Source organism: Oreochromis aureus, linkage group 18 (genome assembly GCF_013358895.1).
Source record: "Oreochromis aureus strain Israel breed Guangdong linkage group 18, ZZ_aureus, whole genome shotgun sequence".
Classification (NCBI taxonomy): domain Eukaryota; kingdom Metazoa; phylum Chordata; class Actinopteri; order Cichliformes; family Cichlidae; genus Oreochromis; species Oreochromis aureus.
Genome location: NC_052959.1, coordinates 28,892,888 through 28,917,909, shown reverse-complemented (window position 1 = coordinate 28,917,909; position 25,022 = coordinate 28,892,888). Strand labels below are relative to the sequence as shown.

The 25,022-nt window shown below is 38.8% G+C and overlaps 2 non-coding genes across 2 annotated transcripts; one reads left to right on the top strand and one right to left on the bottom strand.

The window, feature by feature from the left end:
* Positions 1-11,742: 11,742 nt before the first annotated feature.
* On the bottom strand, positions 11,743-11,830 carry trnay-gua. The gene is given in 2 exon segments: positions 11,743-11,778; positions 11,794-11,830. It is a non-coding gene; the product is annotated as a tRNA-Tyr (tRNA).
* Positions 11,831-17,541: 5,711 nt separating this feature from the next.
* On the top strand, positions 17,542-17,634 carry trnar-ucu. Its single transcript has 2 exons — positions 17,542-17,578; positions 17,599-17,634. It is a non-coding gene; the product is annotated as a tRNA-Arg (tRNA).
* The last annotated feature ends 7,388 nt before the right edge of the window (positions 17,635-25,022 follow it).

Sequence of the window (25,022 nt, the reverse complement as noted above, 5' to 3'; positions counted from 1 at the left end):
AAAAAAATAAGAAATACTGACATAAAGGGAGCAGAAACATTGTTAGCATTACTGTGTACCACGCACCAACTACACACTCAGTACTGTGTAAAGTTGGAGAACTTAAGCACTAGACATTTACCGCCAAGGTGATTGAATGGACAAAAGCAGCAGACACTAAAAGAAAGATATGAAAGGTTTTGAAAAGTTTGGTTAGTGTTAATGAGTACCCTACAGCTACTACAAGAAGTACCCTGTGCTGGGGAAATTTAGGTACATTTTGATTCTATTAAGTTCTTAATTATGAATTAGAGAATGTATGATTTCTCACTTATTGCCAAAGTTAAATTGTGTCTAAGCCAAAATGCTAGACACAGTGTTTCCCTAATAAACATGAAAATGCTTTAAGGCTTTCAAAGGACAAAACAAACTCCTTCAATCCAGGAGACAAGTCTTCATGTCCATTTTGTTAATCTTACTGTGTACCATACACCACCTTCACACTACCCTGTACAGGCTAAAGTTGGACGGTTTCAGCACTGGACATTTTGAACTCTGGTAACTTCTAAACTTTGGATGAAAGAAAACTTTGAGTTCTTACTCACACAATGTTTTTACTAAGATTCTGGAGATGCTAACATCTACACAAGGGTATTCTGAGGATTTTTCCACAATCATTTTGAAAAATATCTACATCCACATGAAAATGCAAAAAACAACAACAAGCACTTGCACACACAGCCAGCCTTACATCAAAAAAGAAGACAAAGGCAAACACCTCTGAAGGTGTGAGACAAAATCTCTGTTTTCTTTGTCTCCATAAATGCAGAAATAGAGTTTCTGAAAGTCTTGACCTTGAAGTTTTTCAAAAGCTATTTTCATTGATCTAAAACAACATTTATGTGTGCTCAAAAGGCCAAAACACATAGAACAAAAACAAGCTTATTTTGCAAAGTATTTGTATGCAGACAGGGACTGAGTCTCACAGTGATCCTGTGATAATTTGTGAGCAACATTCTGCCAATGTTGACCATGAAGTTCACATTCTTGTGACCAACTTACATGACTTAGACCCAAGCACAATCACAGATGTGGAAACCTTAACGTGCATATTAGACCCAAGAGTAAGCATCACGTTAAGATTTTCATCCAAGCATAAAAAAATCCTTCTTTGAACCAACAACCAAAGGATTTCAGCATCACCCACTAGAGTCCTCAACTCTACCAAGTGAGCTGTCAAATGGGCTTTTCTCTGTATCTTTCTGTATTACATGTAAGGAACCAGTCACATTGTGATTAGATGTCATCCCTTTGTCTCATTAACAAAGCCCCAAACACTGATAGGAAGATTACAAATTAAATGGCGCTTCTGGTAAAGCAATGTCTATATTTTGCAGTTTAAACATCATATATGTGCAAAACTAAAGGAAAAATGTCCAAATTTGGATATTTTATCTATCTTATGTAAAGCAGACTGTGACCAGTCCTGTTGCCATAACAAAACAATGATCAGTTCCCTGTGTCCCTTAGACAATGTTTCCATTAGCAACAGTCTGTCATGTATCCTTCAGCAAAAATAACAAATCTGTACCTGCTGTTCTCATTAAGTTACATCTGACAGTATCAGCTAAACGTGTAAAATTTTCTCTCTAATGTTCATGACCCTGAAGTTATGGTACCTCATCTTCTTTGTAGTGTAATGCTGGCTCATACTACAGATTATATTGGCTTCATTAAGTTATGTAACCAAAATATAAATACTCTGTAGAATAAAAAAGTTCCTGAACACAAGCATTTTCAGGCTAAAATTAAGAAAAAAGTGGACTGTTAGCAGGGATGGGTGTAGTCTCATTACAGAACCCAGAATGATGCTCATGCATGCCGACCCTGGACCAGCAGCCACAACATAAGCTTCATCAGGTAACTGTGCCGGTAGAGAATCATGGTGGCAATCACTTTGAAGTTTACTGGTTTACTGGTTTGCTTTGTCTTGTCACCTATATGTATGTGTGTAGGGTTATTGCCTACAGGTTAGTATTGTTAACTAATAGTTATGTGACAGTGCATTTCAGGTCATTTTATGTAGTATCAAGAAAGTAATGTACTGAGCTGTGTAACAAATGACTTTCTCCAGTCCAATTAAGTAACATATTGCATTACTTTTAAGAAAATGATAATACATTACTTTTTTGAGTAAAAATCCCAACACCGACTGTGTAATTCCTGCATAGTCAGTTTTGATGCACTGCAACTGGAGGTCGTTCTCGACCATTTATAGGACAGACACTGTGAGACAACTGCTACTTTAGGATTATGTAGTTAAAAGGTAGATGTTGTGCAGTGGTGAAACTACTTATTACTCATAAAAACAGTAAAATTCTACGCATTTATTATTGCATCCACCTGTAAAATGCAAATTAAACCAGAGCTTCTGAAGAAAAACAACAAAACACTGATGCGTAGCTTATCCATGCACTAAAGCTGTGATTTGTGAGAAGGATTCAAATGTCCACTTCAGGCTTCAAGTCCAGAACCTTAAACTCTTGATGATCACAGCTACAGATACAGAGTTCTTGTCTCCATCCTGTCTCCAAACAATAAGCAGGGAGGATTTGTTTGTGCGGGAGTCCAGAACACTTTGTGAGGTCAGATGGCTGATAATGATTCATCTCAGAGCCTTCAGTTCCAGAAATGCTAGATTAATGTAGCATTTCCCAAATTCTTGAGAATGTTTCAAAGATATACTTTTGTACAATAACTGAAAACATTTACATCTGTGATGGTGTTTTGTGAGTGATTTTTCTATTATATACACATACTTTTTTTCTGTCAGTGCACTCCAGGGTGGCTGTGGCTACAGTGTAGCTTACCATCACCAGTGTGTGAATGTGTGTGTGAATGGGTGGATGACTGGACGTGTAAAGCGCTTTGGGGTCCTTAGGGACTAGTAAAGCGCTATACAAGTACAGGCCATTTACCATTTATTTACCTTTTTTTTTAAGTATCTAAGTTTGTGTTTGCATGTGTAGACAACAAATGTCCATATAAAGGTTCATCCCTGCTTGCACAGAGGATGTTTTTACATATTTCTCATAGGTTTGACAGATGGTGTGGGGTTGCATTGGTTTGCTGTAGAGTGAATGGCAGCAGTTTAGTTATATGTTTATGTTCTCAAACACTTGCATTCCAGATCACACAGTTTTACATCTCCCTCGAAAGCTGATACATGATTGGAAACTTGCTTAATGCTGCAAAAATGGGCTTTTTTAACATCTGTTTTACAGCTGATCTCACCGCTTGACAGCCTCTGAGCTCCGTCTTTAATAGTTAGTCACTGGAAAATTCATAAATTTATATTTTTGCAGCAGAGATCAAGTTTGTTCTGTTTTGCAGTCGGGCTGGTTAGCCGAATCCCTCGGAAGTGTAACGTCTCTTGAAATATGGTCCACGTCAAACCTGAGCCTTGGAATTCTGGGAAATACATTTAGAACTCCTCTCAGTGTACCAGAATGAGTTTCACTGTATTAGAAACCATCCCTGCAGTCAGTCACCAGCTCCGGTCTGTGCATGGGAGACTGTCATTTCCCCTGTAATTACATTAAGCATAGAATCTCCCAGAATATTAGTTTGAATCAGGAGGAATGCACAGCATTCTCACCCGGCCACCCTAGCATTGTCTATACTTCTGAATGCCATGTTTGTTTTTGATTGTTTTTTGTAAACACTAAAGTTTCTCAGGGAAAGAGAAGAGCGGCCGCATCGGGCTGTGGGATCTCTGCTGCTACAGATACAGATGTTTATCCGATCAAGCAAACACAGATATAAGATTTCATGAAAGGAAGGAAGACACGTCACCAGCAGTGAAGTGAACTGCAAGGTTGTTGGTTTTTTTCTAAGCTCCCTCTAGAAATGGATTTCTTAAAATGCAAAAGAACACATGAGCATAAAACCACCTGCACCTGCATTGATTTAGCAGTCAATAAAGAAGTGGCCTTTGCACTGGGGAAATGTAGCCTTCACCAAAAATGATTAAAAATATTCCAGTATATAGAACTGTCAAATTAATATGACAAAGTTGAACATTGACATTATTTCATGAAAGTCTCTTACACGATCTATCTCACTGAAACACAGGTCCACAATGAGAAAAATCATATTTTGCTTGATTTATGATTGATTGATAACTCAAGCACGCAAACAGATATAGATGTTCATGTACTGTTTATACTGTATTTCTCTCTTTTTTCTATTTTTGTAGTTCGCTTTCTTTGCACTGAATGGGACAGCATATAATTTTATTCCGCTTTTGGCCAAATGACAATAAAAAGATTTGGATTCTGAATACAAACATTTTGCAAATTACCATATAATTGCACACCTTCTGTTAGCATGAAAATTAGAAAAGCATTTTACAGAATGACTCTCATGTTTATATGTCAGTGAATACAGAAGTAGTAGTTTGGATTCGGGAGACAGACACTATCTCTACTTTCAAGATTAGGCTTAAAACTTTCCTTTTTGCTAAAGCATATAGTTAGGGCTGGACCAGGTGACCCTGAATCCTCCCTTAGTTATGCTGCAATAAGCGTAGGCTGCGGGGATTCCCATGATGCATTGAGTTTTTCCTTCCAGTCACCTTTCTACTCACTATGTGTTAATAGACCTCTCTGCATCGAATCATATCTGTTATTAATCTCTGTCTCTCTTCCACAGCATGTCTTTATCCTGTTTTCCTTCTTTCACCCCAACCGGTCGCAGCAGATGGCCGCCCCTCCCTGAGCCTGGTTCTGCCGGAGGTTTCTTCCTGTTAAAGGGAGTTTTCCTTCCCACTGTTGCCAAAGTGCTTGCTCATAGGGGTCATATGATTGTTGGGTTTTTCTGTATTTATTATTGTGCTATCTACTGTACAATATAAAAGCGCCTTTGAGGCGACTTTTGTTGTGATTTGGCGCTATATAAATAAAATTGAATTGAATTGAATTGAATAGTAAATTTTAAAGTTTTATTTCTGAGATGAAAAATGCTGTGAATCTAACAAAACCTGAAAATTAGATGTGATTTATTGGAGAGAAATGCGCGTGATTAAGTAGAAGAGGATGCAAGACTGAGAAAGGTATTCACTGGAATATCATAAACTACTAAGCCTTTATAATGATAGTGATTTAATGCTACTTTAATAATTGTTGTCCATTCTTTTGCAAAGTGGCATTCCTAAAGAAGAACCAGCAACTTAGTTCCAAGTAGACTGCAACACTTTATCCTCTATATTTTACGTAACTTCAGGTGATGATTAAAGGAAAGTAAGACGTGGTGTTTTGGAAGTGCTTGCTGTCTGGGATTTAATCCATATTTGCACAGAGAGTGTTTTTCACATCACTCCCATTTAATTGCACTGCTAAGTGTTTCAGAAGGAGACATGGGAGGAGATCTGGGTGGTCTCCCAACTTCCTCACTCCCTCATGCACATCAAGCGGAGACGTGTGATTCACCATCATTAGCATTCCACTACACTAAACTACCAGTGAAAAGCAGCCACAGTGTCTCCATGGCTGACCCCCAAAATTTACTTTGGGATTATAGCAACGTCATAATTTTTCCCTTTTTGTTGTTATTTTGTTGAGATTGGATAAATTACATGTTACCCATCTATGTTATTTAGGAAAAAATCTGGATTAAAGATGGATACATTTAGGCACAATTCACAATTTTATTCTCTAATCCTTTCATAGTTGTCACCAGTAATCATACTGTTAATATATCCAATTTCTACTCATGTGTTGCAGTAAATTAGTTATCTAAATTGGTAACAATGTAAATAGATATGTTCTGGGTTGAAATTCACAACATGTTTTAGTCCTTGTGTAATACATTCAATTTGCTATTTTACAAGCCTAACACCTTTCAAATTTTTCATAAATGTTTCCATGTTTATCTAATAAGGTTGGTCACAGTTATGGTGGAAATACAGTATCAGCCTCTCCTTGATCTGAGCAGAGAACTGACACACTGTTTCTGACCTCCTCATGGTGTTCATCAGCAGACGTTCACTGTTAAATAATAATATGCCAGAATATTGTTAGCTTTCTCAAAAAGAATATCTGTAAAATAAATATTCTTTGCACAGTCACTGTGCATGCCAGGACACTGACAGAAGACTCATTCTCTTGGTGATTTTGTCAAGTAAGTGAGGCCAGGTCCAGTCATACAAAATTAATGCTGGCTTCATGCAAATCTCTCCACCTCAGCCCTTATTTCCCGTTGTACCATTTGTCTGTCATGTATGCTCACTTATGGCTTGGTGTTTGGATTCTGTTCTTGGGATGTTTTTGCTGCAAATCCGGTGAACGACCTGGGGGTTTAAACTCCGTGCCACTCATTACCAAGTTGCTGGAAAAGAGCGTCCTCTTCATTCTTAACATGTAATGCAGAATGTAGACTTGGCTACCTAGAAAGCTGTCTGCCCAGATGCTTTAGCCTGAAGCCACATTGACTCCTGCCTGACTACCGGTCAGCATTGCCAGAGGCACTATTCACACTAGCTCATGCCTGGGCCTGCACAGAGACATCAGTTAACAAAGTCAGTCTCACTTCTGATTCTATGAGTCCAGGGCCAAAAACTCAGATATGACCCCCAGGGACCCACAACACTGTGTTGTGCTAGCTTGCTGATGATCTCAATAACCCTATCTGCTGCCTCTTTTGAGCACTGATTGATTATTTCGCATCCACAGCTACAGCCCAAGATGACAGACAGTTTGGTTTAGTTCCGCTTTAAAACCAAGTAGACATGTTATAAGGAAACATATGATGACAGATTTGGTGTTTTTGCATTTAAGATGTTAAATGCAAACACTGGAGAAAAAAGGCGTTCATTAAAACAGTTTTCATTTACGAGAATGACGCCTTATTGTTAAGCACGATACACTCTCCTACATGTCTTTCTCAGTTATCAAAGTGTTACCATAATAACATTATATCAAACATATCTCAATATTCACAGTGCGCCTGGAGTCCTCCAACCTACCAGCTAGCTTTCCGGGGGTTTCACAGATTATTTAGGCACTGTGGCTGTGTATACAACCCAGCCCATTGCTGAGAGACAAAAACTGCAAAGACACTAAAGATTTTCTTTAGCAAACTGTTTGCTGTTCAGGCACGTTATAGTCCATGTCTGTGCGGTGTGAGCTTTTGTCCACATGCCTGCAAGTGTTTTTGTGACACCATGGAGTTATCTGCAGAGCTTTACATTATCATGTGCCAACTATGCTTGCAACCTACGCAAGGAGACTTCAAAGAAGTATGACAGGAATGACTATTCAGCCATGGTGTCTCCAGCTGTACATGCCCCCAACGGAGTACATTCATAGGGGTTATTATGCACTTTTTCATCGTTACTTGTCAAAGTGATGCATACCAGTGCAAGACCAATGCTTACAAGAATACACGTTTATTGTCACCCACGTACAGACACCTGTCTGTACGATATCTATGTTTGATATCCTTAAGTGAACTGAACCACAGACTCAAGGATTTCAGCAAAGCTCTCATACAGCCCTTTATGCCACCAACTGAGCTATCTAAAGAGCTCGCACTTAGCTTGTGTTAGTTTTAGTCTCTATACACAGTGCACTGTAAAGTGAGGCAGCTGTTGCCCTGGGGATTGTAAATATTCAAAACTTTATCCACCCAACCATCCATTTTCTTACTTATGCAACTCAGGGTCACAGCTCTCATAGGGCAAGAAATGGGTTGCATCCTGGACAGGTCACCGTGAGTCATAGGACTAACAGAGAGACCACATATACACACTTTTATATCCACATCTACCCATTGAATCTCCACACAGAAAGAACCCAGCAGACCAAAGACCTGTGCTACGAAGCATGATTTTTGCCTTGTCCAGTTAACTTCAGGGTTAACCCAGGGATTTTCCTGCTACAAAGGTAGTTCACTTCTTCCATGGTTATATCACCATGGTAACTTACTCTACCAACATAACCTTTACTGGACCAGGTTGTGTTCCTGATTGGAGATCAACAAATATCAAATCACTACCTACTGACCAATCAGTTGTCCAAAAAAACAGCATCACCTCAAAAATACCTCACACATGCATGTGGTAAGGATTTTTCATTAACATCACATGTTTTTTGCATTTTACTGGTGAGCAGTAAGAAATAAAAATTCTTAGAGCGTTGTCACACCTGCAGTGTTTAGTTCATTTGAACTGAACTCTGGTTCTCTCTTGGTGCCGTTCATTTGTGCAGAACACAGTAATCACACTTCACTGTGGACCAAAAAAACTGAGGCAAGACCATTTGGAGGAGGCGGTATCACTGCAGCTCAATAATACAGAACATAACACCTTCATCCTGTATTTACTATTGTCGCTCCCGCCCAAGACACATCTGGCCATTAAGTGTTCTAAAGATTCTCGAGTGGTTTGCAATGACACATTTTGGTTTGCTTGGAGTTCACTTGGATTTTTCTCCTTGTGAAAAGAAAGTGCCCATGCATTCATGCAATGCTTTAAATAGTAAACTACTGTACAGAATGTTTTCTCTCATGCCACTGCTCTGTCTGTAGTAGCTGTTTCATTATAAATGTCCATTAGGTCATAGTACCTGTTACCAGGTACTTTTTAAGTACCTGCTCACTCGGGGTTCCAAGCAATCCGAGCAGGTGCTAAAATGTGACATCATCAGACTGCAGACTCCTCCAATTGGCTGGTCAGTAGCGTCACTCAATGAGTCATGAGAGCTCGTTCATGAAAATTAAAACCGCCATGTTTGAAACTCGGCAACAAGGAAAATGGCTACAAAAAAACAACACTGTGGTCCCCGAGTCTGATGGAAAGCCACAGACTGAGCATCAAGTATATTCTTGCTTTGACGTTAATGTTTTTGTAGCACTTGGGCATTTAAAACGGATGTTACGGGGTAGTACTGGATTGTACTGGAAAACCAGTCAATCCAAGTCGAGTCATGGTGATCTGTGGCGAGTCAATCCAAGTAGGTACTAATGGAATAGGGGCTTTATATATTTCTTTGTAAAATTAGCTGCTCTGCTGCCAGTACACTTATCCATAATTGTGATTGGTCAGATGTTGGCAACGCCCTTTCATGTAAACCCAGGGAAATCCTTGGTGTGATAACGAAAAGACACCATGGGTATGTTGAACTCGTTTCATACAAAGAACATTCTTGGTCTGCTGTTGTTATCATGATGATTAAAATACAAACTTTCCATATAAAGCTGTGTGTATGGATCAAACAGGTTTTATTTTAGAAATAGTCATACCACATTAGGACTCCCATATATAGAATATACATTATACAAAAAAGCTCCAACCATAAAAATACGGATTCTTGTGATTTTGCTATTTTCACATTTTTTAAGATGCACAGCACTGTCACAGGCAGATATGACAAGAATTGATTTTAAAGATATTAAAACTTGATTTTAAAAGCTAAAAATACCTGTAAAAACGTTACATTAAGCGACATAAAAATGCTGCTGCTGCTCGTTCACATTAGAAGTGCTGCACTTACTTCTCTGGCTAAAAAAAAAAAAGTTTACATTTTTAGGATAAAATATCTCAGCGTGGCTTTTGTGTTCATAAACGGCCATGCTGTTGCAGTTTACTCAAGCAAAGCTATCTGGTCTTGACTTGACTTTCCAGGCCAAATGAATTGCGCCCAGCTGTTGACTAATGGTGCACATTCACCACTAAAGAAACATCATGTCACCACTACTTGTGTCCAGAGTGTGGGTGGTGGGGGAAGGGAGGGGGTAGTTGAGTAAATAGGATGGGGGTTGGGGGCAAAGTGGGAGTAGCACCACTGCATTGTTTGGCTGACAGTGGGACAGCAAGGGGGAACGGGTGGTCCTGGCCCAGAGACAATGCCTGAGAACACGCTGCCTCTCTGCTAAGCCCCTTTTGTGTGGCAGGGAGGGAAACCCCTTACAAATAGCCATCACCAGCGCAATTCATGCCTCTATCATGTTTTGGAAATGTGCTCAGTGGAAACATGGCATGGTCTGAGATCTCATATTGTTGTACACTTTCAGGGATACTAATAAGGTATTATGAGATTAGCTCAGGGGGATGTTGAAGCATCTGGCAGTGTTGCAGAGAAAACTGGGGTTTGTGTTACAGATGTAAAACAATATACTCAAAAAAATCCCCCTTCGAGAAGTCTAAATACCAAAAATTTACCCAAACGGATGTTTAAAAAATCTTTCATGTCTTTTTTTTTTTTTTTTGAGATTTGCATTTTTTCCCATTTCCACATTTTGAAATGTGTATTCATGTCTTGCAACTGACAGTTGTTATGTATAGAATGCTATATAAAAAATTACATTAAAAACTTTAACTCTAAAGAATATCACTGCAATTCTCTGAGATTTCCACGTGCAATGAAGATCAGCATTTCAGCCAACATTTACATGTTCTTGGTTGTTTCACAATTTACTTATTTATTAACTATTAAGCTGTACAAAAACTCAACATTGGATTGTTGGCTTTGTCACAAAGGCTCCAATAAACAAACCTTTCAACTATAATGTGTTCACTTAACTGCGCTAACAATGTGAAACTCTATATTGAAGCTTTAAGAAGAACACCTCCTAAAGTTGAGGCTGTTTATTCTAGAGCTTAAGTCTGTATTCAGCGAGGACCTGTTTGGAGGGTGAAAAACATGTCAGAGTCTCCACTTACATTCAACCTAATTAACAATACAATGGTGCGGGGATTTGCAAAGAATCAAGTCAGCCTGTTTGTCAGCATACATTTGTTAATTATTTGTTTAAATTTGGCCACAAACAATAATTATCACCTGCAATTAGGTCAGCGAAAAGGAGAAGGAATTTTCATTAATTGTGTTTAAAATCCTGACAACCCCAATTAGCCAACAGGTCCATCCCGGCTGACACCCAAAGACTGTTTTGCCTGTTGTTGAGATAAAACTCATTATGCTTTCTCCGGTACACTGAATGCCCCGCAATACTGGTTAAGCTGGTCAACCCTTCAACTTTAAGATATAATGTGGATGTAAAGTAATCTGGCATGAGGTCATGAAATTTGTGGGCAGATCGCTCTCATTGTGGAAAATGATACAGTGAGACTGGTGCTGATAGTGAGCGTGTGAGAAAGGACATGACCAGTGAGAGTGCAAATAAAATCGCTTTTGGAATGTCAGTATGTTTTTGATGTGGCCAAATATCCTACTGAAGTGTCCTTGACAGCAAACATTTTGCTGCTTAGTCAGACTTTTTAGTCTGTTTTTAGTCAGACTAAAAACAAAACACATACAGCACATACAAAACTTAAATGAGAGCCATAACTATAATGCAGAAACTATTACAATGAGGTTGTCTTCAATAATCTGATCTAAGTGGCAATTCAATTCAATTCAATTCAATTCAATTTTATTTATATGCAAATCACAACAAAAGTTGCCTTCAAGAGATCTTGATCAATAATAAATGGATTTAGATTAGATTAGATTAGATCAGATTAGATTAGATTAGATAAAACTTTATTAATCCCTTGGGTGGGTTCTTCCAGGAAATATACATTATACAGACATAAATGAACTCTTGCTTAGTTTATTACTACTACCACACTGATTTGATTCAGGAGCTTGTAGTGGTTGAGAAGTTGACACACTTATCAGGGAGTTTATAGTTTACAAGTAATGTATGTGACATTTCCAACTGCCAACGTCTGTTTGCCACTCTTACCAAACCACAAAAGCCTCCTCCTTCGAGCCGGAATCGAACCAGCGACCTAAGGATTTCAGCACAACTCTCCTACAGTCCTCCGCTCTACCAGCTGAGCTATCGAAGGGGTGAACTTTGGGTTTGTTAGGTTGTATATTCTACACACAGCTGTGTTGTGTATATATGCACAGTACTGTAGGTGTACTGATTACTGCTGTTTACTGCTGTAGATTTTTATCAGTTGCAGGTTGCTGGAAGTACTTGACTGCTGACAAAAACAAAGTTGCTATTGGTAAACCAAAAGAGTAAGACTGTTGGCCAAAACATCAAATAAAAGAAAAGCGAGCTGAAACTAAGCATGGGGCTCATGTTGGTGTATGTAATATCATGGATTAAAATTTTTGTTGAGGAGAATTTTTTGTTAATTGACCAAATGTGACTTTTTTTGTTTGTGAACTCACTGTAAAAATCATAGAAAAAGCTGTAAAATGTTTGAAAATACAGATAAAAGTCTAAAATTTATGTCCTCCTTCACATTTTCCAAGTGGGCTGATTCAAACAAGCCTTATGTTTGGCATCACTGCACTACACCTTTTCTTACAAACATAGCGGCTTTTGGCTCAAAAAAAGAAAGTGTCAGTAATACTAAAAGGGATGTTTCAAAAGGCAGTTCACATGCCATTGGTTCTTGATAGTCTATCTTTTATATGCAGTCATAATATAAAAACAATATAACAGCATTTTATATACAGTATGGCTGAAACTCCAGATTCATTCTCTCATTATAGCAACAGAGTAACACTGAATATCCATACTGTCATTTGATCTATTTTTAAAACAGGAATATCGTTTCAATATCTTTAAATATTGCTTCCTGCTTCCATGCAAAGTTAGTCAGCTTCAGCGTTTTGCTTGGTTCACAACCGAATGGCTTAGCGAAGGTCATTGTAACAAATGAAGGCAGATGTGTTTCCTGCTGACTTTCCACACCTAGATCTACCCATCCAGCGAGCAGGTTTGAACTTGTGCCTTTATCCAGTCACTTTTATCTCTAGGGATGTCAGATCTGTTATGAACTGATTTGCTTCCCAAGTATAGATAACTTAATGTGAAATGTAACCACCAGTATCCTGTAAAGTCTGCAGAGGTATACTGAAAATGTTTTACCTCTGCTCCTTACATTCAGAAACATCTTTCTTAAACTTAACCTATTGATGGCTTTATGGACACGACCAGATGAATCATAAATTCAACAACTGCTCATAAATCTGTTATTGCATCATTTCAGATGAGTCAGTTAGCTAAGCAGGATGTTAATATTTCCCTGTAGTCCATAAGCTTTGCATTTCCTTTGCAATAGAAAACAGAATGCTTCCTTTATGACCTTGACTTTTTTTTAAGCTGACAAGGAGCTTCGTGCTCCTTGCTTATTAGTCTTCAGATCGTCCATGTTTTGCATTTAGCGCAAACAAAACACCAACGAAAACTCTCCAAAACCAAGAGAGGCATCCATTTATGACATGATCTTAGCAGTTTTTATGACTTCAAAAAAATAAACTGCAAATTACTCAACATTTGGATCAAAGTCCAACAATAACCGTCTATTCTACAGAGGATCAATAGAGCTGATAATTGAAACAATGGGCTAAATTGAATTGAATATCGCTTTATTTTAAAGTTGCTACTAATTCCACAAATTGAAAACGAGGCAAAGCACAGTACAATAATTAGAACTGTATAACAGTCATTTGAGTTCATTTCCATTAAATTATAGCACATTCCAGCCATTTTTAAAATATGTGCGTATTCATAAATTCCGGGCACAGGCACATGAACCTCAACCTTTGTTAATATGAATATATTGTGAGACATTTGCATAATCCACTTCATAATCCACTGCAGCACTCGGCAGTAACAAAGATAAGGAGGGGTAGCCACTGTTTCTCCTGGGAACGCTACACAGATAAACGGAGGAAAAGAGACCCACTTTCTGCTCCTATTATGAGATAAAAACAAGGGAAGGCTTTGCAAAGTTTTCACTTTCCAATGCATTTCCCTTTTAGAGACAGATGGTGGTGGAATATCATTATTTGTATGGTTTTTTTCTTCTTTTTTTTCTTTTTTTATTTCACAGACACTGAAATTTACTGAATTTCCACAGAGATGAGGTGCATGGGTTATTTATGTATCCACCGCACCACAGCATGCTGATTGTATTACCCCGCTTCTGCTTCACGGAGACACTAAAATATGTTTCTTGCAGAAAGTGTTTTTCACACAAAAATTGAAAAAACTCCTGTGTGCAGTGAGAGGAATCACAGGGTGACAAATGAGCAAACAGAAAGCAAACTCCCAGCTCGTCCTCGACATCACTAATGAGACCCGTTTTTAGCTTCAGTATGGATGGAAAAGTGTATGTGTGCCTGCACCTGTGCGTGTGTGTGTGTGTGTGTGTGTGTGTATACTCGACTTTCTGAGTGCATGAATGTGTATTTCGTGACTGAGGCAGTGAAAAGCTCTCTTAAGTCTCCCAATCGTTCCAAATTGGCCTGTGGGACGATGCCACCACACAACTACATCCATCCCCACTGTGCTGCATGCATTCCTGGTGTGTGTGCGTCTGCATGTGTGTGTGTGTTTGGACAATGGCAACACTTCCTTTTTGCCCTAATAGGCAGGGAGCCTCGGCCATTGTGGTCTGATTAGGGTTCCCATTCAAGCTCTCTGGGATTTCTAATTGCGAGGCCTTGTGCAGCAAACTCCCCCTCACTTCCCACCCCACTACACTCCCCTCACGACTACTGTAAGACTTAATGAGACACAATTACTGCCCCCTAGGAGTCCTAGAGCAGGCCAATCACAAAGAGACATAGACCCCCAGTGAATGGCCACTCAGCAGAGAAAGAGACAGAAAGAGGGAGCAGGAGGGAAGGGAGAATCATAAGCCCTCATTGTCCAGAGAAAGCACAGAGAGAAGCCTTTTTTTGGAGAAATATAAATGTTTTTATTTAATGCCGGCTCATAATTAGGCCCCTGAGAGGGAAAAGGAGAGCCAGAGGAGTGGAGAGGGCGGGGAGTTCAATAGGAAAAAAGGCCTGTAGGTACAAAAGAAGGAGAATGACATGTTAGACTTGCAGAGGAGGGTGGGGGGAGGAGGTGGAGGGGGGAGGGAAAAGGGGAAAAGAAAAGGGGACAAATAGATACTGAGGTGAAAAAACACAGAGGCAGAAAAAGAGAACAAAACCAAGTGGAAAAACTTGACAGGACTTTCTTCTTTTCTTCTCGTCTTTTTAGCGTTCTAAGCCTATTTGGCGTGGGAAATGGCCTGACATTGAATGATTTGTGCCAGGCAAAGTGAAAAGCCGAGGCAGTCGCTATGTTTTGCAGGTTTGGCACTTCACGTTTGGCTTAAGAGGTGAAATATTCCCCGTTTTGAGGAGCCTTTCTGCCAAAACTGTGGGAAGCAATATAACAGGGACTTACACAAGTTTGGATTTTGAAAGAGCTGCAATAAAAGATGAGAAAGACACAATTTGCAGACACCTCTTGATTGTATGGGAACATTTACTGTATTATTCTTCCAGATTAGTACAGATATTGTTTCAGGATGTCACGTCTGGGAATTTTGAAGTGTTTTTTCATGGAAAGGAGAGTGTAATGCAAAAGCTGAGCCCTTTTAACACACGGGAATCAGACACAATGGATATCACTGACCAAATAAAAGACTTGTTCTCTTGTGAAATGCTGCATTCTTGGTTTAATTCATAGTGCAGTACAATACCCAACCACCTGGAGGAATGACAGGTGTGACCTTCCACAAAAAATATGAACAAACAGTACAAATAAAAAGCTTTTAAAGATGTCTGAGTTGCTTTTTTTCCCTTCAAGATACACTTGTACACAGAACGCACTGTTTAACATTCTCAGAGTGCTTAGAAAAACCTCACGGGGAAGTCATAGTCTTTTGGCAAGAATCTAATCTGAAAATCTCACTCACTTTTCTTGCTCTTGGCTAAACAAGCAGACATCGTCAGTGCATCTTTGCCCTGCACACCCAAACACACACACAGGCACATAAACACAAACACATATAAACACATGCACACTGGTTTTCAGTGTTGTAACAGTTTAGAGGTTTCCTGCAAGGTTTCTGAGCTCTCGTAGCTCCATGTAACTGTATTTTTTTAAGTCACATCCTGTTTTGTTTGTCACTGAGTCACAAATACCCCAAAAGCCACAGTAATGTAACAGTAAAACAATGATGAAGCAAGAAAGTATGCAGAGTTGTAAAAGGTTATTGTAACATTTTTACAATCAATTTATGAGGCTCAAAGAGTTTAACAGGTTTGTTCACCCTTAAAGACAAGAAAACTACACAGGACACCTTCAACACACTGGTGGCATATATGAGCTGCAATGCAGCTGCATCACCACAACACTTTTGTCAACTTCTAGTGTGTATTAAGAAAGAGAAACAATTCTCAGCGTCCTGTTTGATGATATGAAAGCAGTAAGCCTACTACAAACTGCTCACTTTGTCATTATTTTGGGAGTATTTAATTAATTATCCGTGCCGTACTGCCAGCAAAAGACAGAGCAGCTAAACTGATCCAGCGGCGCAGCCATTATTAACTCATGTCGCCTCTGATGTCACTCTAGAGGCAAAGACGGCTCATTTCACTAAGTGCGCATTTCCTGGATTCCTCTGTTCTCACTTCTCCTCTTAATTTCTTCAGATGAAACATCTAAGATGTGAGGGAAAGATTTAAACGAAGAAAGCAACACATCTGAGATAAGATACACTAATTTCTCTCTTTAAAATTATTTTAAGCTCAAACGTGCTCACGCTCGCTTTCCCTCTGTGTCACACACACACAAACGGACACACGCACACACCGCCTTGGCCCCATGTTCCTTTCAGTGTGTGCAGCCTCTCAGCAAGTGACTGAACCCCCTTTGTTCAGCAGTGACCCTCTTAAGCGCAGGTTGAAGCCTGCAGCCATTCCACTTTGGATTTGGACCCTATCGCGTGTCACACAGCTAAGTCGACCAGGACCGGGCCTCTTCACTCAGACACATGGCAACAAGTACCCATTCACATCAGCAGGGTTTAAGCTAAAATAACAAATTTATGAGCAACTGTAGAGGCCTTAGTCTGTTTGCTTCCTTTGAATACAACAAAGGAAAAACATCTATTGTCCTCTATTATGCCAAAATACTTTATTAAAAAATACAGTCTGGCTTCTGAGTAAGCTGTTTAAAACAAATGGGTTGAAGTGAACAAATCAAAGTTGCTAATTACTTATTTATCTTTCTAGTGACCACGCCCCTTTTGCATGTAACCCCAAGTTAAAAACTCAGTCTGTATTCAAACATTCAAGTCAAGTTTCAGCTAGGTCAGCTATCTTTAGATTGCATAATATAAAAAATGGAACAAACCAATCTACATGTGTTTCAAAATAAAAATAAAAATAGATTCAAATGGATTCAATATTCAAGCATCAAAAACTCTACCACAAATGCACTTATTACTGACATTGTATATGGGACGTTGCAGTGTATGCTGTTCTCTTTTGCTATTGGTCCTGACTAAAATCACTAAAAGCAAAATATGTAAATATTATAAGAGACACTCAGTTTTATCTGTTCCCTGTCCCAATCCACAAGAATTAATGTACAGTGTGAAATAGTGGTAGTTCCCAAGAAGTCATCCTGAGATGTCTAGTAGGGAGGAAACCTGACACTTTAGAAGGAAAGCTTCAGCTTCTAGTTAACGTCAGAAAGATTCAGTTACATTTGCAGACGAAGGGAGAAAGGGACAGCTGGATGCATGCATGTGGCCCTGTGGCGCAATGGATAGCGCATTGGACTTCTAGTTAAAGACATAGAGATGCAATTCAAAGGTTGTGGGTTCGAGTCCCACCAGGGTCGCTGTTTTCTATCTGAACAAAAGATTATGGGCTGTTTCACTTAGATGATAAAACACAAAGGTTTTAGATGGCTTGGGTTGTAAATTGTGGATGAAAATATTTACATTAATTAAGTTGATATGATGCTTTAGAAAGAATAAAATACTGTTTTAGAAAAAAGTTGTTTTCCCACCTGTATCCATTGCCATAAATGTGCAGATTGTGCGCAGGTATCAAGATGGTGCCACATGATGCAACTGATTAAAGCTCATTTGCACTGAAAACAAGTGAGCTTAACTCACCTATTTGACAGATTTTATAAAGACTTAGTATCAAAGACGTGCTTTTAACATTTTTTCATATAAGTCTGTTGCTCCTGGAACAACAGCGTCTTATGCATACAAAGTGGAATGTGTCTTTGTCAGTTTCACGTGGCTCTCTGTTGGTTTCATCAGCTTAATCAGGTCCAACTGTGACTTAGATTGACAGGTCATATGTCAAAAGTGGATGTTTCACAAAGCTCTGCATAATTCGAAGAGCTGCTTTTCAACCCTTTTGTATTTATCCAGGAAAAGTTAGCTAATCCCCAAAGCTTTTTTCATTGCTCTGATTTCAATTATTCGGCACCAGAGCTTTAGATGTGGTAGCAGCTCAGTGTCAAATACAAATCTGAAACTAAAAAACTGTATTAACATACATTATAACAAGAGAATTATTTTACCTTGAGTTAACCTTAGAACTGAACTTTGCATCTATACATGCACCGTGGCCTTCTGCATAGACGTTGCTTAATCCATAAACTGTGTTATTTAAAAATTTGTTGTTCTTAAGTCTTAATCAGGTGCTTTTTCAGCAAATGTAAGTTCCCAAGGCCTAGCATGTACAAACCTCACATAGATAAAGGTTAAACCAGAGCATTTTCAACATCTCCCTTGGTCAAATTAATGAATAAACAAAGCCCAAATAAAATCTGCAGGTCAGCAGATTTTCGAGTACACAAGACAATCCGCCTGTATTTTTACATGGAATTTTTATGATTGTGGTTGTACCTTTGCCCCTCTTCACTATCTGATATGCAATTCTGAGTTATTTTCTCCTGTTTTCATGCAATATATGCTGTTAAATTGCTCACACTATCCTTGAGCACCATAGAATAAAAACAAAAGTTAAAAACACAGGTATAGAGCACTTCTTTTCACCCCCTTTTTACCTTCATGTCCTGTATCTACAAGGCCCCATAACTGAAAAAACCTGCTCTAACTGGTCGTGTGAAGCAGCACCCGTGTGAGCGAGGCACATCTATGTAAGAACTATCTGCTAAAACCTCCAACTATAGATGTTTGAAGATTCACAGTGTGCAATACTTTGGTGCCATGCTGTTTTTTCCATTTGCAAAGTGTGAAACCTAAGCAGAGCCAAAGCCCAGCTCAAGCTTTTGCACTTATTAGCCAAGCTATTAGCTACCCAACATGCTAACACTAAGAATTTCTGGCAGAGCATTGCTACAATCAGTACAATGAGGACTGCTCCTTTTTTTGAAAAGTTTGGGTTTCATGCAGGTTTAATGCAGAGAAATACTGTTTACTCTGAGTATTTCCTGTGTTCTCACAGAGTGCAGGGTGTTGGTTTGATTCCAGCAGGAGTTGTACATTTTGAGTTGTCTTAGGAAGGGTATCTGTTATAAAACTCTGCCAGATCCAACTTGTTATGTGACAACGGGGGCAGCCAGAAGCATTTACTGTGTTTACAAGGAGAAGCCTTAACACCTGTTTTCCGAGGGTATTTTCTCACAGGGAACATTTCTATACTTCAAGCAAATCATTGTTTCATTCATATTACATGCTTCCTGTTTATCCTACATCTCAACTTTTTGAACTTCACATAGATGCAACTCAACATAATAGAAAGATGCCACCAACAGATCACCTCCGTAATCCAATCATCATTTTATAAAGCAGAATGATGCCTTTTAAAAGTAAGATGAGCAAACAAGGAAAAAAAACTGGCAACTTCTCGCTCTTAGTTTGAGGGTGTGTCAAACCAGCTGTTTGCAGGATTTTATTTGGTTGGTTGGTTGTTGCTCCAACCCTGAAAACCATATATGGATCACTGTTTTCCAGTCAAGTGTCAAAGGAAGTGATGCATCTGAGCGATTGTACGCTTATCTATGCTCACACATCTGAATGTCTGAAAATCCTCTCTTCAGACGAAACATTCGCTTTTGTTGTATGTTACTTTCTCAGGTAATTAAATAAAAGTTAAACAAAAAGTACTTTAAGAATGTCAGACGATCACGATCATAGCTTTCTTTCTTTAATACTGGTAGAAAAATGAAAAATACTCTCCTGTTTTTATTGTTGCCATGTTACTGCAGCGACTACTGTGTTAACAAAACATTAACCATCTGCACAGTAAACAGGTCGGTAATTATTATCCAGAAGAACACTACTGTTGAGTAAATTTATTTGGCAGGAAGGATCTCAAGTCATGTGTTACAGGTTATTGGATGAATCACATGGCATGTTTAATTTCAAATTGTTATATTGTTAAATTGCTAAGTATTTTTATGTGTTTACTTACTTGACTGGTCTTGTTCAGATAAACCATGAACCCCATGCAGTCTCTCTGATATGTATATAGAAAGAAGGCTGTCAATTTGAAAATAAAATCTTTCATGAGATCTCCTTTTTCAGCATCAAGGAGACTTAAAGGTTTTGATGTGACAGAAGCAAGAAAGGCCTGAAGTCAGTCTGAGGATCAATCTTTCCTTTCACTTGAGAGTGACGTTCTTTGACTTCAAAACAGATGCAGTAGGCCTGCACATGACAAAACGTTACAGTCACATGTCACTCTCAGTGACTTTGGCTTTAAAATTATGACTGATGTCTTCTCTTAGACAGAAAATTCAAAAGAAAATAAATACTTTAAATGTAATAGTGCATTTTATACACAAGTTGTAATACCTCATATTAGATTATGTTAATGTTGAAAATCATTAAGACACAAAAAGCTTCTTGAAGTGCTCATTTAAAGAAACAGTCATCACATTGCTTGAAGTCATTCAGTGCACATTACTCTTTGTTTTATTATTGCACAACTTTTTAAATCTCTGGATTCCAGGCTGCAGGCCAGCTATTGGCTTCACTGAGAGTGCTGCCTATATAAAACATGTAAAACATTTACTAGTCTAACTAGTGTTTTCTGCAACCCCAACAGTGCTTCCAATTTATCATTTTATGTTGTCACTTTTGTCCTCTTGCAGCTCAATCAGAGAGATAAGAAGGATAACTTTTAGAGCTTGTGGAATTTTTATTAGGCTGTTTTCCCAGTCCTTTTGATGAGGTGTTATTTTATTGACTTTATAACAAGACTCTTTAAGAATTGAGCTCATATAAGAAAATTATGTTATCAGTTTTGCATAAATGTCTTGAAATGTCTCATTTTTAAAAGGAAAAGAGGAACATTTTCTTAACTATAGCAATGTTGATTGTAATATATTTGAAATGTCACATTTTCTGTTTCTGTTGTTTAATTTAAAAAACAAAAACAAACATAGGCTCATAAATGTGGTTTTGTTGTAGTTTTCACCCTGCAGATTTAGTCAGTTTGACATGTCAGTGTGATTCAAGCATATAAACAGTTAGTGCATGTTAACATTTAGCATTTTCAAACCTATATATTTTGTTCAAACTACAAACCTAGTTCCTCATTCAACTTGATTCTCCAACTGATTTCTAAACTGTTTTTACGTGATTCAAACTGCACTTTCAGTCAAGTGGTTCAATGATTAAATCTTATGATGCAAAGGTCATAAAATGCTTTACTAGTCTTGCTCTAGTCCCTGATTCAAAGGTCCTCTCATTACTCTCTTTGCTACACTGCTTTTATGATACAGTGAAAATTGCACAATATACTACTGTGCAATGCAGTGAAGATGTTATTGTGTAATGGCAACGCAGAGAAAGAATGTAGATCTAAAAGTCGAACATTTAATTTGGGTAACATTTTATATAATTGAGGTATGAATGGCCTTTATCTAGATTGTTAAATCGATTTCCACTGCAATACATATTGAAACCATATTCAGGTTTCTCTTCCTCGGTGCTCAATTTGTGCACAAATGAAAGTATTTCTGGTCATTTATATGTCCCTAAAGAATTTTCATCTTGTCATTTCAGTTCTCTAACTTAAAAAAACCTTGTATTAAATTTTAAAATATATGTGTCCTATATTGAGGTTGTTTGGGCCTCTGCTTAGGATGCTTCCTTGGTACTTCAAGTTTGGAGGTGTTCTGGGTTTGCCCAACTAGAAAGAGACCCCGGGGTAAACCCAGAACCCACTGGAGAGATTATATTTCTCGTATGATCTCGGGATACCCAGGAGGAAATGGAAAGTGTGGGGGGAAGGATCCTGGATAAAAGTATCCAGCTTATAGCCTACTGCCACCAGAACTGAACTTCAGATAAGTGGGAGATGATGGATGGATGGATGGATGGATGGATGGATGGATGGATGGATGGATGGATGGATGGATGGATGGATGGATGGATGGATGGATGGATGGATGGATGGATGTGTCCTGTCTGTAAATTATATATCTTCACTTTTCTGATGTGGTGGATTCTACTCCACTCGTGGCCCCCTCTGGTTAACATCGAATATGTTCAGAAGCAAAGTGAGCCTGGTCTGATGCTTGCACCCCCACAGAGGAATACAGGATGAATGACATGCAGGCTTTATACACAGTTGGAGACACAGAAGAAGGTACCACAAGATTTTCATGTGAATATAAAATGTGCATAAAACTAATGTGTAAAGAAAAGTACCTAAACTCCCATATCTGCAGTCTCTCCTTCTTCTTCCCCATCTACCCTTCATAATGTATTTCCTCATTGCCTTTTACTTCATTTTCCTTTGTTCTACAGGACATTTTACTTCCCTTCTCTTCATCATTATCTGACCACCTCTTCATCCTCTCCCTTATGCCCTCAGCTGTCATTCCCCTTCCTTCTATCGCCCTCTTTTTTGACCCTCCTCTTCCTTACCACTTTCTCTCCCCCTTCTTCATTTGGCTGAAGCTAAATGTCTTGTGTGAGATAACATCACAGTAGGAAATTCCGCCTGTGTTGCCAGACTGCTCAGTTTTCTCCCCAGGGCTGGCAACAATGTGCGCCCTTCATAAGTGCCTCTACAGCACTCAGGATCTCCACTCATCCTCTGTGAGCCCGGTCAAAAGACCCGCCGGCGAAACCCAACGCTTACAGCTCCACGCCAAAACCACAGCAGGTAGCTAGTGGGATTACTGCAAATACTCTAAAATGTCCCCGTACAATCTTACATTTACTTACATTTACTTCCAAGATCCCTACTTTTACTTTTATTTGCATACAGTAAATTTCAATTTCTTGCATAAAGAATGGTCACTGAACATTTTTATAGTAAAAAACCTCTTAAACTATAAACTACATTTTCAATGCAGTGTATTAAAATGCTGAAAGAACTTATAACGATTGTAACAATTCAGTTTTATCAGGTTTTTTTGTCATATTAGCAGTAAAAAATATATGTATATTACAAAATAGCATTTTCTTTTCCGTCATATTTCTTAATATTGTTTTATGTTTAATACAATGGACGACAGGGTTTCTTTTTGTCAGCTTAACCCAGGGGTGGGCAAATCCAGGCCTTGAGGGTCGGTGTCCTGCAGGTTATAGATCTCACCCTGGGTCAACACACCTGAATCAAATGACTAGTTCATTGCCAGGCCTCTGGAGAACTGAAAGACATGTTGAGGAGGTAATTTAGCTTTTTGAATCAGCTGTGTTGGATCAAGGACACATCTAAAACCTGCAGGACACCGGCCCTCAAGGCCTGGGGTTGCCCACCCCTGGCTTAACCCCTCTGGTTCAGTTTAACAACTGTGTTTCCTCAAAAACTAGAAGCTTATAGTCACTCACATAATCGTCATCACTGAGGGATTTCCAGCACGCCAGTGATGCTGAAAGTCTACAGATTCTTAGAGTGTGATGGCTCGTGGATAAGCAGTGACAAAAACAGATCTTTCTTCTTATCGTCCAGGGTGTCACTCATTCAGAAGACAAAGAAATAAAGAGTAAAAAGTAGAAAAATGTTTTTAAACGCTTGCCTGCAGAAGTAAAATCCCTAGAGACCAATGTTTGTTTTGGAAGAAACTCCTGAGAACCGAGCCCACAGCAGTTCTGGCAAATGCACAGAAGCTGCAGATATTCAAAGATTTGGAAGAGCTAATTGTAAAACTTTAATATTGTTTTTAAAAGCAGAGGTTATACGATGCACAGTATGCACACTTAGTTAAATGTTGTACCAAAACAACATACATAGTAAAGGCCTCCAAGGGTTCTGTCATCAGTGAAGGGCCAACACAGCTCTGAGCCTGTATTATTTTAACAGGACGTATCTCATAGTATTGATCTCGTTCTTGTACTGTAAATACTCATTTAAGTCAGTAACCCTTTATATAGCTCTTACTGTGAAGTACCACAACACAGCGTTACCACAGAAACTAAATAGTTAGCTTCAGCTTGCTGAGATTAGTAGGTTGTTGTCTGGACAGGTCGAGATGTTCGCGGGCCATGTGGTATAAAAGGTTGTATGTATTTAGGACTATGTCTCTAAGTTTGGAATGTCCATGCTATAAGCACTCGAGGTTCTTTGACAGAGAGGAAAGGAGTGTCTCACTCTGTCAACGTCTGTGACCTTTGGAGCTGAGTTCAGGGAGCCAAGTCTGGGGGGAAAAACAAAATAACAAATTTCTTTTGTTTGACGTGTAAAATACAACAAAAAAATGTATAAAATCTCATTTCTCCCCCGTCTGTATCATATAATCAAGTTAATCTCAGAATATCAAGTTGTGTTACTGAAAATGAGGACCAATTAAAAAGCTGTGGCATAAAACGTGGCAGATTTGGGCCACTATCAGATGAAAACACCAACCTAATTTGCAAGCAAAATACCATTAGACCAGCGTGCAGACTGGCGTTTTTATAGGCGTCTGAACATTCAGAGCCATTTCTCCGTGAGTGAGTTACCCTTTGACAGCGCTATCTCACAAATGAAGGCTCATGCAGCTGCAATCCTTGACAACTGCAGCTTTAAATGCACCTGTTGTCAGACACGTTTGAGGTGAGATAAGCTTAATTACACTTTGGTGCATGCTTTATCATTGCTGAGTGACACTGCTAGAGTTTGTACAGGGTCTGCACTTCCAAGGCTTTAGGAATGCCATTCAGTAGATGTAGTATTTTATGAGTGATAATCACCTGCAAGGATAATAAAGTCGATCAACTGTTTCATAATCTTGCTTCCTTAACTTATACAATGCATGATTAAAAACAGCTCATTTTTTATATACTGAGTATCCATATAAAAATA